Source organism: Rutidosis leptorrhynchoides, chromosome 1 (assembly GCF_046630445.1).
Source record: "Rutidosis leptorrhynchoides isolate AG116_Rl617_1_P2 chromosome 1, CSIRO_AGI_Rlap_v1, whole genome shotgun sequence".
In the NCBI taxonomy this organism is placed as follows: domain Eukaryota; kingdom Viridiplantae; phylum Streptophyta; class Magnoliopsida; order Asterales; family Asteraceae; genus Rutidosis; species Rutidosis leptorrhynchoides.
Genome location: NC_092333.1, coordinates 59,267,291 through 59,281,430, shown reverse-complemented (window position 1 = coordinate 59,281,430; position 14,140 = coordinate 59,267,291). Strand labels below are relative to the sequence as shown.

The 14,140-nt window shown below is 39.4% G+C and overlaps 2 long non-coding RNA genes across 2 annotated transcripts; both read left to right on the top strand.

Moving 5' to 3' along the window:
- Positions 1-5,704: 5,704 nt before the first annotated feature.
- On the top strand, positions 5,705-7,454 carry LOC139860284 (uncharacterized). The gene is made up of 3 exons (XR_011763200.1): positions 5,705-5,878; positions 6,518-6,572; positions 7,413-7,454. It is a non-coding gene; the product is annotated as an uncharacterized lncRNA (long non-coding RNA).
- A 4,242-nt stretch (positions 7,455-11,696) lies between these two features.
- Positions 11,697-13,446, top strand: LOC139860280 (uncharacterized). Its single transcript, XR_011763199.1, has 3 exons — positions 11,697-11,870; positions 12,510-12,564; positions 13,405-13,446. It is a non-coding gene; the product is annotated as an uncharacterized lncRNA (long non-coding RNA).
- Positions 13,447-14,140: the final 694 nt, after the last annotated feature.

Here is a 14,140-nt window from a genome sequence, read left to right as displayed (position 1 = left end):
TCTTCATCTAATTGATCTCTCTCAAGTTCTATCTTCAAGTTCTAAGTGTTCTTCATAAATTCCAAAAGTTCTAGTTTCATAAAATCAAGAATACTTTCAAGTTTGCTAGCTCACTTCCAATCTTGTAAGGTGATCATCCAACCTCAAGAAATCTTTGTTTCTTACAGTAGGTTATCATTCTAATACAAGGTAATAATCATATTCAAACTTTGGTTCAATTTCTATAACTATAACAATCTTATTTCAAGTGATGATCTTACTTGAACTTGTTTTCGTGTCATGATTCTGCTTCAAGAACTTCGAGCCATCCAAGGATCCGTTGAAGCTAAATCCATTTTTCTCTTTTCCAGTAGGTTTATCCAAGGAACTTAAGGTAGTAATGATGTTCATAACATCATTCGATTCATACATATAAAGCTATCTTATTCGAAGGTTTAAACTTGTAATCACTAGAACATAGTTTAGTTAATTCTAAACTTGTTCGCAAACAAAAGTTAATCCTTCTAACTTGACTTTTAAAATCAACTAAACACATGTTCTATATCTATATGATATGCTAACTTAATGATTTAAAACCTGGAAACACGAAAAACACCGTAAAACCGGATTTACGCCGTAGTAGTAACACCGCGGGCTGTTTTGGGTTAGTTAATTAAAAACTATGATAAACTTTGATTTAAAAGTTGTTATTCTGAGAAAATGATTTTTATTATGAACATGAAACTATATCCAAAAATTATGATTAAACTCAAAGTGGAAGTATGTTTTCTAAAATGGTCATCTAGACGTCGTTCTTTCGACTGAAATGACTACCTTTACAAAAACGACTTGTAACTTATTTTTCCGACTATAAACCTATACTTTTTCTGTTTAGATTCATAAAATAGAGTTCAATATGAAACCATAGCAATTTGATTCGCTCAAAACGGATTTAAAATGAAGAAGTTATGGGTAAAACAAGATTGGATAATTTTTCTCATTTTAGCTACGTGAAAATTGGTAACAAATCTATTCCAACCATAACTTAATCAACTTGTATTGTATATTATGTAATCTTGAGATACCATAGACACGTATACAATGTTTCGACCTATCATGTCGACACATCTATATATATTTCGGAACAACCATAGACACTCTATATGTGAATGTTGGAGTTAGCTATACAGGGTTGAGGTTGATTCCAAAATATATATAGTTTGAGTTGTGATCAATACTGAGATACGTATACACTGGGTCGTGGATTGATTCAAGATAATATTTATCGATTTATTTCTGTATATCTAACTGTGGACAACTAGTTATAGGTTACTAACGAGGACAGCTGACTTAATAAACTTAAAACATCAAAATATATTAAAAGTGTTGTAAATATATTTTGAACATACTTTGATATATATGTATATATTGTTATAGGTTCGTGAATCAACCAGTGGCCAAGTCTTACTTCCCGACGAAGTAAAAATCTGTGAAAGTGAGTTATAGTCCCACTTTTAAAATCTAATATTTTTGGGATGAGAATACATGCAGGTTTTATAAATGATTTACAAAATAGACACAAGTACGTGAAACTACATTCTATGGTTGAATTATCGAAATCGAATATGCCCCTTTTTATTAAGTCTGGTAATCTAAGAATTAGGGAACAGACACCCTAATTGACGCGAATCCTAAAGATAGATCTATTGGGTCTAACAAACCCCATCCAAAGTACCGGATGCTTTAGTACTTCGAAATTTATATCATATCCGAAGGGTGTCCCGGAATGATGGGGATATTCTTATATATATGCATCTTGTTAATGTCGGTTACCAGGTGTTCACCATATGAATGATTTTTATCTCTATGTATGGGATGTGTATTGAAATATGAAATCTTGTGGTCTATTGTTACGATTTGATATATATAGGTTAAACCTATAACTCACCAACATTTTTGTTGACGTTTTAAGCATGTTTATTCTCAGGTGATTATTAAGAGCTTCCGCTGTCGCATACTTAAATAAGGACAAGATTTGGAGTCCATGCTTGTATGATATTGTGTAAAAACTGCATTCAAGAAACTTATTTTGTTGTAACATATTTGTATTGTAAACCATTATGTAATGGTCGTGTGTAAACAGGATATTTTAGATTATCATTATTTGATAATCTACGTAAAGCTTTTTAAACCTTTATTGATGAAATAAAGGTTATGGTTTGTTTAAAAATGAATGCAGTCTTTGAAAAACGTCTCATATAGAGGTCAAAACCTCGCAACGAAATCAATTAATATGGAACGTTTTTAATCAATAAGAACCGGTTCAAAAACCAATGACTAAACGTTACCGAGCTAAGGGGAAAGTTTATGCCGTTGTATAACCCACACATATATAAAGTTTAAGTACTCATGCCTAGTATGTAAAACTTAAAAAGCGCATGTATTCTCAGTCCCAAAATAATTAAAGTAAAAAGGGATGCAATAACTCACAGTGATAAGAGCGGTAAAGTCGATAATGAAAGTATGCAAGTAGTAAGTCGGTCCGAAAGGTCGTCAACCTAAGTCAAAGGTTACTAGGTCAGTATATTATCCTCATAAGTTCTAATATTGCATAAAATAAGTTTAAGTGTCATCATCATCATCATTCATCATTTTAAAAGTTAAGTAAGTTAAACAAGTATAGATGTCGAAACAATAGGCTGACTTTGATCAACTGCTACGGCCTCTACGTAAATCGAAAAGACGTGTAATCAGTGGCTATGGCTCTGTATGGGAGTCCTCTAGTTGCTGAACAATTTCCAGAACCAAACTCGTCTTTGTTTGACCGTGGTGACGGTTTATGTGTGAGTAGGTCAGATATTTCAGCACAACGTTAATAGGGTGTAGTGACTTTCGGAAGGCCATAAATCCTAAACCGTAACTCGGATTAAGACGAGGTCTAAATGGAAAATCATCTACTCGAACCGAAATAACTGAAAATTTACTGTCCAGTAGCCCAGGTAGTCTGATCAGATCCCTAAAACAGTAAGCAAGGTGCTCCGGTGGAGTTCTTAGTGCTTGATGCTCATCACGGTTCTCATCCTTGATGCTTGTAGCTTCAAGTGTACAACTCGTTGATGGGTTAGCATCACCTTGACCAAGATTCTACCATAAATACACAATATATTAAGACCAAGTAAGAACACAACTCATTTAAGAGTCTTAGATGGATGATGAACCAAGGTTACATCATATCCTTAGTCTTAACACAATTACAAGGTACATTTACAACTAAAGCTACGAACTTTACTTCAATCAAGCAAGTATGAACATAATCTAAGTCAAATAAAGTGATAGAACCCTAAGCTAGAGAACTTGGATTCTTTTCACACAAGTTATAAGGTCATAAAGCTAGAAAGCTTGAACCTTTAGTGTTCTTGAAGACCTTTAAGCATAAAGCTTAGATCTTTAAGTTATATGAAGATCATAAACACAAGTTTTGATCTTTATAACAAAAAAATGAGATCATAAGTTAGGAAACTTAGATCCAATAAAAGATATGAAGATTCAAGCTAGAAAGCTTGCATCTTGGTTGTTCTTGAAGATCTTGAAGCATAAAGCTTGGATCTTTAAGTTACATGAAGATTACAAACACAAGTTTGAATCTTATAACAAAATAACAAGATTAAAGTTAAAAGATATAGATCTACAAAGTAGGTGAAGATTCAAAGCTAGCAAGCTTGAATCTTCCATGTTCTTGAAGGATTTAAATCCAAGTTTGAATCTACAAGATGTAATCAAGATCAAAGCTAAAAAGCTTGATCCTTTATTGATGATGATGAACACGAAAATGATAAGAGAAGAAGAAGAAGAAGAAATTCAAAAACTTACAAGTTTTAGAGTGAGAAAGACTAGAGAGGAAATAAGAGAGTAAGTGTGTGTGAAATATAAATGAGAGTAAGTGTAAAATAGATTGAATAAGGCTTGTATTTATAGGTGAATGAGGTGAGGGGAGGGGGTATGTGGCCGTGATTTTCATGGGGGAACAAGGGGGACAAACTTTTACTTTTTGGTTAATGGTTGTCTAAAGTTGGTGCTTATGTTAGGATCCCATGCAACATTAAGAATAATACTTGACAAAATTGCTAGCATGTTCCCTCTAATAAATGGGCATTTGTCTTACATATTAATGGGTCACTAGCTATTAATAATTGGGCTAATTAAATAGTCCACTAACTAGTGTAGGGTGGGCTAAGACCCAACAAGGTAGAAAGTCCAACAAGACTAACTAGTAAGCATAAGTAAATTACTACGCGTAATTAAGCATCCAAAAACCCAAGTAATTATTATTATGAAATAATAATTAAGATTTCGTAGTCATAATATTCCGATTACGACAAAAGTTAAACGTGTACGCAGTACGCAGTTTGTTCGTAACGTCAAGTGACACTGACGGTCATAAAGGCTTCCGGTGATCAAGTTAAGCATCCTACGTACTTAAAGGCACGTTTTAACACATAAATGAAAGTAAGCCATGTGTATAAAGATTCCAGATTATAAAGTAGCACAGTACGCACAAATACGCAGTTTCGTAAAAACACAAGGCACAAAAACAAGTCGAAAAAGTCGGGTCGAAAAAGTCTCAGTTGGGATAAATGGACCATCTGTGGCAATACCAGGCATAAGTTGGTCAATAGACTCCAGGTGAAGCATGAACCTTGCCTTTCAAGTTTCATACCCATCTTCATCAAATTTGGGTGGTCTATTGGATGATTCATTTTCAAGGTAAGCTGTATTTGAGTATGCAGCCATGAGAGAATTCAGATCCAAGATATTAAATTATCAAGACTGAAGCTCTGATACCAGTTGTTGATCCCTTGAATAACAACATGAGTATTGTAGAGGGGGTGAATACAATTTCTTTTAATTAACTAACCAATTAAACACAGTTTAGTATTCTTTAACTGTTATTCTTTATTGATTAAATCACAAAGAATTACAACTATCCTTGGCGGAATGATAGTTGGTTGATACAGATTTACCTATGTATAGCTATGAGGATAAACTTAAAGCTATTACACGTTTTGGACTCTAAATAACAAAATCCACACCACTAGTTGTTACAATAGTGGATACAACAATTTATAGTAGTCCTATTAACCGTGTAATGGTTCTATTGTCCACTGGTACATAGGATGTCTGTACTTGTGGGGACAACTGCATCAGAGAGCGTGCTCTCCTCTTTCCTCTTTGGTAGCTATTTGCAGGAACACCCCAATTCGGTTTGGCACCACTATTTGTTTAAACAAATAGAATGTTGTGTTCCCTAGGCATTGACAAAGTATAGCACATGTCTGCACATGCGTTAAACTTCTGCATTCCCACGTAGTCTTGTAAGGTCACTTGTCAGCCGCCGACGCGTGTCCTGTCCTGTTCAACTTTGTCTTTGACTTATGTTGAATAGTACAATTGATGTAGACCACTCTGGAAACCACCATGCTTATTGTAAGACCCAAATATTTATCTTGCATACTCGTGTACTTATAACATTCGAGATTGGGTTTCGTTGGCTATTTATGGGAGTTAAAATGCAAAAGAATCTGTTTCAGTTATGTCGCGCGCCGCGCGGGGATTTGGCGCGCCGCGCCGTTTGCTGCTGACAGAATCCCTTGTTTTTAATTGGCTTAAATGAAGGGCAAATGGGTAATTTCACTTGAGGCCGGATTTGTGAGGCTTATGAGCTAGTTTGGATCAGTTTTGGATCCCATTCACATCCACTCATCATCTTCATCCATTTTTAGAGAGAGAGTAAGAGTTTAGAGAGAGATTGGAGGTTTTGGTGAGGAAGAAGCTCGAATCGTGCAAAGTCTCGGGTTTTAAAGTTGTTCCTTTCGTTCTCGGCTACACGGTGATAGTATTGGTAAGCTCAAACTCCGAATTTCAATTATCTAATTTGATATTCAAGTTAGGGTTTTGAGTTAATTAGTTGTAAAACCCTTTTATGTGATGAAATGGGTTTAGTGAAGCTAGTAATCGGGTTGTTGTTAATTGTTGGTGGATTTTGGGTTTGGTGAACTAATTGGCCATGTTTAGAACTTTAATTTGAGTTTAATCACTTAAGTTAGTGATTATGGAAGTGTTGAAACCCATTTAGGGTATTTGGTTGACTAACTTTGACTTTGGGTCAAATTAGGGTTTCGTGGTGATTATGACCCAATTGGCGATTTAATGAAGTTTATAAACTTAAAATGGATTAAGTTGAAGTATAAAACCGAGTTAAATGTGTTTTGGTGTCAAAACTTGCAAAGAATGAGATTTTGACCTTTATGGGCCAAAATTAGGGTTTAAGTGTCAAAATGGGTATGACACGTGTTTAACACTTGTGTTCGGGTTTAATTGGCATATTAGGACCATTCTCACTTGTGTTAGTGACTATTGGTTAGTTTGGGCACGGTTTGTGCTTGGAAGTGCATTTGGGTCGAAATTGAACTTAGTGACGAATTGGGTTGATTTGTAAATCCACTCTAAGTGTATTGTTGTAATTGTGATAATGGAATAGGTATTTTCCATTGGCGAGTTGCGGATTACTTGGAAGCTTTCTTCAAGACTTCAAGGTGAGTGATATTATCCTATGTACATATGTATGTGTAGGATGGGTGCGGGTCGGGTGAAGTGAATCTCGGCTATAGAGCTCACTTCACGTGTAGGTGGACTTGATGGACTTTTGTATAAGTCCAATTGGCACGGTTGTGCGTTTTGGTTGACCATCTTTGGCGAAGTACACGTTCGTGTGTACATTATCACACGTGATTGTGATTTGGATGTTTTGGCCCCGATGTGGTGGATTATATAATCCCGTGACTGTGGGTTTGAGTTGGAGAAGTGAATCGCGTGTGGTTTCGGATTCACGATGACGCGTGTAGTTTCGGTCATCTTATCGAATGAATCTCGTGTAGTTCGGATTCATGGTGACTCGTGTAGTTCGGTCATCTTATTGAGGTAGTAATCTCGTGTGGTTTCGGATTACTAAGGCTCGTGTAGTTCGGCCAACCTCGATGTTGTGAAGATAGTAATCTCGTGTGGTTTCGGATTACTAAGGCTCGTGTAGTTCGGCCAATCTTCATTGTGGTATTTGGTTCTCGGTATTGGGTTAAGGTGTTAACCTTGTTCGTTTATATTGTTATATATTAATGTATTGTTGTGTTGTAGCTAACCCTCCGGGTGTAGCTATTTGGCGTTGCTCACATCGTCGTTGGTGAACTTATATTGTTATTGTATCTTTAGCTCGTTGCTTAGAGATCGTACGGTATGCTTAGTGTAGTGCCTTATATGGATGCCTCGGTATGCGGTATTTGCTATTTTGTGGCGTGTCCATTTTATACATATATATGTATGTAGTATATTATCATTCACTAAGCATTAGCTTACCCTCTCGTTGTTGACTCTTTTTATAGATTGCATGCGGATGGTGGCTCGGGTAAGCGCGAGGATTAGAGGACTTGCATAGTTTGCGCAGAAGGCTTGCTTTTGGATTTATTAGGATTGGGTAGCGTGTCCCCAATCGCCATGCTCGGCTTTGTTTTGTATTAAAAGTCTTATGGTCGAAAATTGTATTTTGGTACTTAAGGGGTAATTTGGGTCAATGTGGGCCCCGCTTCGTAAATTTGATTTTATTAATTAAACGTGCTAGTTTTTCATATATGAAGTCATGGTTAAAAGCGTTTGAGCTAAATGTGTCGGGAACTAGTCAAACATTTTCATTAAATTGACTTCCGGGGACAGCGGGCTGTCCAGGTGGTTTGGCGCGCCGCGCGGCCACCTGGCGCGCCGCGCAGATGACCTGCACCAGAAATTTTTTTTTTTGTTTGAAATTTCGTCGAGTTTGGTCGGTTACGGTTTGGGTTGTTACAAGTGGTATCAGAGCATGGTCTAAGGGATTTAGGTGACTTGAGATAGGTGCCTAGACTTAGACTTGTGTGTGCTTAAATTGTTGCGGGACTTGTAGGATTACGGGTCGGAATGGGTTGGTTAGTGCCTTGGCTATAGATTGACTAACGTTTATATTAGTAATGCGGATATTATTAATATGTTGTTGTGTTGTGATAATAATTCTCGCGTGTGTTTGTACCGCGTAGAATTTTGGTTGTGTTTGTGTATATCATCGAGCGAGACGGTCGTTGTACTAACGAGTCGATGCGGCATGTGTGCGTAATAAGAACTTGCAAACCTTATTACGGGTGCAAATCGTGTCTAACAAGTGATGTACGATGAGTGTTTAGCAAGATGGGGTTGTGTCGTGCGTACGGTTTTACACGTTCGTGGACTAATCGTTTTGCATTCTTTAGAATGGCGACGCGAAACGAGATCGAGACGAATGACGAGGAGTTTAATACTAGAGTTGCGGCCGCCGTTGCGGAGCAAATGGGTGCGTTAGAAGAAAGAATGGAAAGGAGGTATTCCGAACTTCAAAGTAGTGGTGAAATGGAGCGTTATCTTAAGAGCTTCATGAGGACTAAACCCCCGATGTATGACGGGAAACCGGATCCTTTGATAAGCACAACTTGGATTTCGGACGTCGAAGGGTGTTTTCGTACTATTGATTGCCCTCCCGAGAGGAAGACGAGACTCGCTACGAGTTTGTTGCGGGGTAGGGCAAGGGATTGGTTGGATGGTAAGATTGATCTTGTCGGTGGTGAGACGTTTATGGCCTTATCATGGGACGAGTTTAAGGAAGAATTCTTTGAGGAGTTCCGGACTTCGGCCGATTTGTGGGAATTGCGTAATGAGTTGCGAAATTTGCGACAAGGATCTATGGATTTGAGTACTCTTAAGACGACCTTTATGGCGAAGGCTCGTTTTTGTCCGGAGTATTTGGGGAATGATCGTTTGTTAATGGGGGATTTCTATCGGACCTTGAATGATGACTTGAAGGGTAAGATTAGTCGGGGTCAAGCGAAATCGTTTTCGGAATTATTCGACTTGGCTAGAGGTTTCGAGTCGTATTCACGATCGAAGAGGGGTGAATCTTCAAGTGAGAGAAGAGTTGTTTCTTATGGTGCTCCGAGTAAGAGGACTAAGGGTCCGAGTGTGAGCACGGGTGGTACGCGAACGGGTATATCGGATTCTAGTACGGCTAGATGTTACAATTGTGGCGTAAGGGGTCACAAGTCTTGGGAATGTTCGGTACCAAAGGGTGGTAGTATGGTGTGCTTCAATTGCCAAAAGGAAGGACATCGTAAGTCGGAATGTCCCAAGTTAGCGGGGACGGGTGCGGCCAGGAGACGTTAAGGTACGTTTAATTTTGATAAATATGTCTTTTGATTATTTATTAAATGACCGTTTGAGTTTGAGCTGCGTGCCTTTGTTGTGCATGTTATGCTACGGGTGACGTTCCTAATGGAAGTACCCTGTGTTGATGTTTGATTGACGGGCGAAGGGCGTAAGACTTGGCGTAACCAAGCATTCCTTAGTATTTGGGAAACGTTTCTACCAAGCCACAGAAATGGTTTTGGTGTTTGGTTGTTAAGCGCGTGTTCGCTTTGATGTTGAAGTGACGAATCATGAGGTTCGTCGGTTGGTTGGAACCCTTGAGATCGAGTGTTTTAAATCTCGATGGGTGTTGGTAATGGAGTCTTTATGACGCGACATTAGGTGCCTCTTTTATACCTACTAGCGTGGTGTTCGACTCCGATTGTGTTGCGGTACACTTTTCGTTCAAAGTGTTTAAGGGTTGGTTAAAATCCTTCGTGTGCTCAAGGTTGGAGCAAGAAGTGGTAATGGGTCGTGCGAACCCAATTATTGGTAAAGTCTACCTTTGGTAGCATTGTACGAGTGTACGAGATGCGGTTATGGAACGTAATTCTAAGTGGGGGAGTTACACTCCCGCACGAGGAAGTTTTAGTGTGAGATTTCGGATGATGCTATTGGTAGATCCGGAAAATGTTGTCGAGACCTGGTTGGGTCGATTTGTGATAGAGTACAATTTCGGATAAATTGTACTTATGGTTTGGATTTGAATCATCACCGAGGTGGTAACGTGGTAAATCTCATTGAGAGATAATGGACGTGTTTGACGAGCAAGGTGAAATCCTCCGGTTAAGGGAGGTGTGTGTCGGGTTCTCTTGTGGAGAATTATTGTTTGGTACCTATGTTTGGTATAGGTGGTTCTTGCTTGATTATGGATGGTTAGTGTTCCGCTAGGGTTCACTATAGTGTAGCAGAGCGCGATGTTGCATTACTCGTTGTTTGAGGCCGAAAGTGCGTATGTGATCGATGAAGCATGATCTTCGGGTCCGCTGACTTCATCGTGGTGTTGAGATCGGTGAAGCATGATCTTCGGGTCCGCTGACTTCATCCGGTGTTGAGATTGGTGAAGCATGATCTTCGGGTCCGCTGACTTCATCATGGTTGTGAATCGCGTGTGGTTTCGGATTCACGATGACGCGTGTAGTTCGGTCATCTTATTGGAATGAATCTCGTGTAGTTCGGATTCATGGTGACTCGTGTAGTTCGGTCATCTTATTGAGGTAGTAATCTCGTGTGGTTTCGGATTACTAAGGCTCGTGTAGTTCGGCCAACCTCGATGTTGTGGAAGTGAATCTCGTGTAGTTCGGATTCACAAATGACTCGTGTAGTTCGGTCATTCCTCCGGGATAGTGACTCTCGTGTAGTTCGGATTCACTATGGCGCGTGTAGTTCGGCCATTCCCGATTGTTGTTGTGGTGAAGGTAGTGAGTCGCGTGTAGTTCGGATTCACTAAGGCGCGTGTGTTTTCGGCCAGCCTTCGTATGTTGTGTGATCCGTCGGTTGTTTTATACACCGATGGTGGGGTCGTAAGGACCGGGATGTTTGATCTATTGGTTGTTTTATACACCAATGGTGGGGTCGTGAGGACCGTGTTGTTTGATCTATCGGTTGTTTGATACACCGATGGTGGGGTCGTGAGGACCATGTTGTGTGATTAGTGATGCGATAGCCGTGTTTCGCTCACATGTTGTTACGGGTGTGACTAGAGTCGATTTTGTACACCTTTGGATTTAGCGTTGCCATAGTCGGTTGGGCGCTATCGGTTCTAGCCGTTGGATTATATGTTACGGTAGTTGCGTATTGGTCGTATTGCGCACTACAAAGGATGTATTGTGATTGGTGCTATCCGTAAGGATTCGTTTGGATCGGTCTTCATCGGTTCGGGTTGTTGACCTTAGGTTGGGACTTGGGTGCTTTTAGCGTTGTACTCGGTAATAGTACGCTAAGGGATTTATATCTCGGTACGAGATTGGTTGAGTTTTCCCGATGTTAGGGAAGGAGCATGGTTTTAGTGCTCGGATTGTGTATTTGAGAAAATCGCGGATGACGATTTTAGTGTTAAAGGTGCTTCAATGAGAATAGTTGCCTAGGAAAGTCGGGTTGGAACTTATGTTTAGGACCGTAAGTGGGGTCCGTTTGGTTAAGTGACGAGGATCACGAGGACGTGATCGAGTTTAAGTGGGGGAGAGTTGTAAGACCCAAATATTTATCTTGCATACTCGTGTACTTATAACATTCGAGATTGGGTTTCGTTGGCTATTTATGGGAGTTAAAATGCAAAAGAATCTGTTTCAGTTATGTCGCGCGCCGCGCGGGGATTTGGCGCGCCGCGCCGTTTGCTGCTGACAGAATCCCTTGTTTTTAATTGGCTTAAATGAAGGGCAAATGGGTAATTTCACTTGAGGCCGGATTTGTGAGGCTTATGAGCTAGTTTGGATCAGTTTTGGATCCCATTCACATCCACTCATCATCTTCATCCATTTTTAGAGAGAGAGTAAGAGTTTAGAGAGAGATTGGAGGTTTTGGTGAGGAAGAAGCTCGAATCGTGCAAAGTCTCGGGTTTTAAAGTTGTTCCTTTCGTTCTCGGCTACACGGTGATAGTATTGGTAAGCTCAAACTCCGAATTTCAATTATCTAATTTGATATTCAAGTTAGGGTTTTGAGTTAATTAGTTGTAAAACCCTTTTATGTGATGAAATGGGTTTAGTGAAGCTAGTAATCGGGTTGTTGTTAATTGTTGGTGGATTTTGGGTTTGGTGAACTAATTGGCCATGTTTAGAACTTTAATTTGAGTTTAATCACTTAAGTTAGTGATTATGGAAGTGTTGAAACCCATTTAGGGTATTTGGTTGACTAACTTTGACTTTGGGTCAAATTAGGGTTTCGTGGTGATTATGACCCAATTGGCGATTTAATGAAGTTTATAAACTTAAAATGGATTAAGTTGAAGTATAAAACCGAGTTAAATGTGTTTTGGTGTCAAAACTTGCAAAGAATGAGATTTTGACCTTTATGGGCCAAAATTAGGGTTTAAGTGTCAAAATGGGTATGACACGTGTTTAACACTTGTGTTCGGGTTTAATTGGCATATTAGGACCATTCTCACTTGTGTTAGTGACTATTGGTTAGTTTGGGCACGGTTTGTGCTTGGAAGTGCATTTGGGTCGAAATTGAACTTAGTGACGAATTGGGTTGATTTGTAAATCCACTCTAAGTGTATTGTTGTAATTGTGATAATGGAATAGGTATTTTCCATTGGCGAGTTGCGGATTACTTGGAAGCTTTCTTCAAGACTTCAAGGTGAGTGATATTATCCTATGTACATATGTATGTGTAGGATGGGTGCGGGTCGGGTGAAGTGAATCTCGGCTATAGAGCTCACTTCACGTGTAGGTGGACTTGATGGACTTTTGTATAAGTCCAATTGGCACGGTTGTGCGTTTTGGTTGACCATCTTTGGCGAAGTACACGTTCGTGTGTACATTATCACACGTGATTGTGATTTGGATGTTTTGGCCCCGATGTGGTGGATTATATAATCCCGTGACTGTGGGTTTGAGTTGGAGAAGTGAATCGCGTGTGGTTTCGGATTCACGATGACGCGTGTAGTTTCGGTCATCTTATCGAATGAATCTCGTGTAGTTCGGATTCATGGTGACTCGTGTAGTTCGGTCATCTTATTGAGGTAGTAATCTCGTGTGGTTTCGGATTACTAAGGCTCGTGTAGTTCGGCCAACCTCGATGTTGTGAAGATAGTAATCTCGTGTGGTTTCGGATTACTAAGGCTCGTGTAGTTCGGCCAATCTTCATTGTGGTATTTGGTTCTCGGTATTGGGTTAAGGTGTTAACCTTGTTCGTTTATATTGTTATATATTAATGTATTGTTGTGTTGTAGCTAACCCTCCGGGTGTAGCTATTTGGCGTTGCTCACATCGTCGTTGGTGAACTTATATTGTTATTGTATCTTTAGCTCGTTGCTTAGAGATCGTACGGTATGCTTAGTGTAGTGCCTTATATGGATGCCTCGGTATGCGGTATTTGCTATTTTGTGGCGTGTCCATTTTATACATATATATGTATGTAGTATATTATCATTCACTAAGCATTAGCTTACCCTCTCGTTGTTGACTCTTTTTATAGATTGCATGCGGATGGTGGCTCGGGTAAGCGCGAGGATTAGAGGACTTGCATAGTTTGCGCAGAAGGCTTGCTTTTGGATTTATTAGGATTGGGTAGCGTGTCCCCAATCGCCATGCTCGGCTTTGTTTTGTATTAAAAGTCTTATGGTCGAAAATTGTATTTTGGTACTTAAGGGGTAATTTGGGTCAATGTGGGCCCCGCTTCGTAAATTTGATTTTATTAATTAAACGTGCTAGTTTTTCATATATGAAGTCATGGTTAAAAGCGTTTGAGCTAAATGTGTCGGGAACTAGTCAAACATTTTCATTAAATTGACTTCCGGGGACAGCGGGCTGTCCAGGTGGTTTGGCGCGCCGCGCGGCCACCTGGCGCGCCGCGCAGATGACCTGCACCAGAAATTTTTTTTTTTGTTTGAAATTTCGTCGAGTTTGGTCGGTTACGGTTTGGGTTGTTACACTTATAATGGAGCATGGCTGTCTTGTGTTGTATGATGCTTTCCAGGTTTACTGGTTCTTCTTATGCTGAGTCACTTGATATTTTTGAATTGCTGAGTACTCATCATGTACTGATTCGAAGAATACACTCTACCTTGTGCTGGTAGACTAGGCAGCATACTGAACACTTGACACAGCAATATTTGCTGTCTATACATAAACAAACTTGTGCTGACTGCACATAACATTTTAGTGCAAATAAATTACAATTTTGTCATAATTAAATCCTTAATTATTTTGGG